Source organism: Elephantulus edwardii, unplaced genomic scaffold (genome assembly GCF_000299155.1).
Source record: "Elephantulus edwardii isolate Elephantulus edwardi_28Jun2011 unplaced genomic scaffold, EleEdw1.0 scaffold00195, whole genome shotgun sequence".
Taxonomy (NCBI): Eukaryota; Metazoa; Chordata; class Mammalia; order Macroscelidea; family Macroscelididae; genus Elephantulus; species Elephantulus edwardii.
The window spans coordinates 3329287-3331296 of record NW_006399945.1 but is presented as its reverse complement, the minus strand read 5'-3'; the positions used below and the strand labels follow the sequence as shown (position 1 = coordinate 3331296).

Sequence of the window (2010 nt, the reverse complement as noted above, 5' to 3'; positions counted from 1 at the left end):
TGTGTAGATGTTTATAGTCTTTCCTGCTGCCAGTTTTAATGCCTGAGTAAGGGCCACTAGCTCGGCTTTCTGTGTGGAGCTCCCTTCAGGTAGACTGTCGGCCCAAATGACTTTCTTCCCATCCACCACTGCTTCCCCGGCGACCTGCTTACCATTCTTGATGAAGCTGCTGCCATCAGTGAACCAGGTTGGACACCCAGGCCAAGACTGGTCTCTTAGGTCTTTCCGGGTGCTGGTTTCTTCTGCTAGAATTTCATCGCAGTGATGGCAGGGTTCTGGGTCCCCTTCCGCAGGCAGCAGGGTCGCTGGGTTTAGGATGACTGGGGCTCCAAAGGCCACCTTGTCCATGAGGAGTAGGCTCTGATATTGAGTCAGGTGGGCATTAGTCATCCATCGGTCAGGTGGTTGTCGAATGATGCTCTCTAATGCATGAGGGACTATGATAGTGATATGCTGCCCCATGGTCAATTTGTCTGCATCTTTTACTAGGACCGCGGCAGCTGCAATGGCCTTCAGGCAGACTGGCCAACCACTGGCCACTGGATCTAGTTTCTTGGACAAATAGGCCACTGGCCATTTCCAAGGTCCTAGAGCTTGCGACAACACACCTTTAGCCACCCCGCCTCTTTCATCTATATATAAGGTAAATGGCTTGGTCAGGTCTGGCAAGGCAAGGGTGGGAGCTGAAAGCAAGGCTTTCTTAATGTCCTCAAAGGCCATCTGATGTTTAGGATTCCAGGTGAATTGTTCCTGGTTTCTGGTTAGAGGATACAGGGGAGCTGCCAAGGAGGCGAACCTGGGTATCCACAGGCAGCAAAACCCGGCTGTCCCTAGGAATTCCCTTACCTGCTTCGGTGAGGTGGGAGTCGGGATGTGCATCACAGTCTTTTTCCGGGCCTCTGTTAGCCACCTTTGGCCATTTCTCAGTACATACCCTAAGTAAGTTACTTCAGTTTTGCACAGCTGGGCCTTTTTGGCTGAGGCATGATAGCCTAAAGTCCCCAGCTCTGTTAGAAGCTTCTTTGTACCTTCAATGCATTCCTCTTTGGTTAGGGCAGCTAGGAGCAGGTCATCTACATACTGTAACAAAGTCACCTGAGGGTTGCTGGTCCGGAACTCACTGAGGTCTTGGTGCAAGGCCTCATCAAAGAGGGTTGGTGAGTTCTTGAACACTTGTGCTAATCGGCTCCACGTTAATTGTCCAGTTATTCCGGCCTCAGGGTCACTCCATTCAAAGGCAAAGATGGCTTGGCTAGCGGGATGCAACCTCAGGCAGAAAAAAGCATCTTTCAAGTCTAAGACAGAATATCATTTTCTTTCGGGTGGCAGCATGCTGAGGAGGTTGTAAAGGTTAGGAACTGTGGGGTGTATGTCCTGTACTCTCCGATTTACTTCTCTTAGATCCTGCACTGGCCAGTAGTCATTTGTCCCTGGCTTTTTCACAGGGAGGAGAGGAGTGTTCCAGGGGGATTTGCACGGCACTAGGACCCCTTGTTTTATCAACCTGAGGATGTGTGGTCGGATTCCTTCCTTGGCTTCTTTACTTATAGGGTATTGTCTAACCCTAATGGGGGAGGCATCCGCTTTTAATTCTGTTATTATTGGTGGAGCATTTTTAGCCATTCCTAACCCTCCTGTTTCTGCCCAGGCTTCTGGGAATTCCTTTAACCAGTCTGCGAGGTCCGAATCTTTAGCCTCTGTCTCTGGTTCATGGAGCCTATATTCTTCTTCTAGTTGAACTAATAGGGCTAGGGTGCTGGGCTTGTTGTTTCCCCAGGTAACTTCAGGCCCCCTTGGAGTGAACTGAATTTGGGCTTTCAGTTTAGTTAGGAGATCTCTTCCTAAGAGTGGGGTTGGGCACTCCGGTATAACAAGAAAAGAGTGAGTCACTTGATTTTTTTTCCTAGATCTATAGTGCCACACCCGCCTCGCTGTCCTCTCTGGCCACGACGCCTGTGTGACAAAATGGGTCGTCCGTGCCTGTACGGGGTCTCTGACCTCAAGGATAGC

The 2010-nt window shown here is 50.1% G+C and overlaps 1 pseudogene; it reads right to left on the bottom strand.

Annotated features, from left to right (window-relative positions):
- The window catches only part of LOC102843600, a 6227-nt pseudogene that overhangs the window by 1478 nt on the left and 2739 nt on the right, over positions 1–2010 (bottom strand).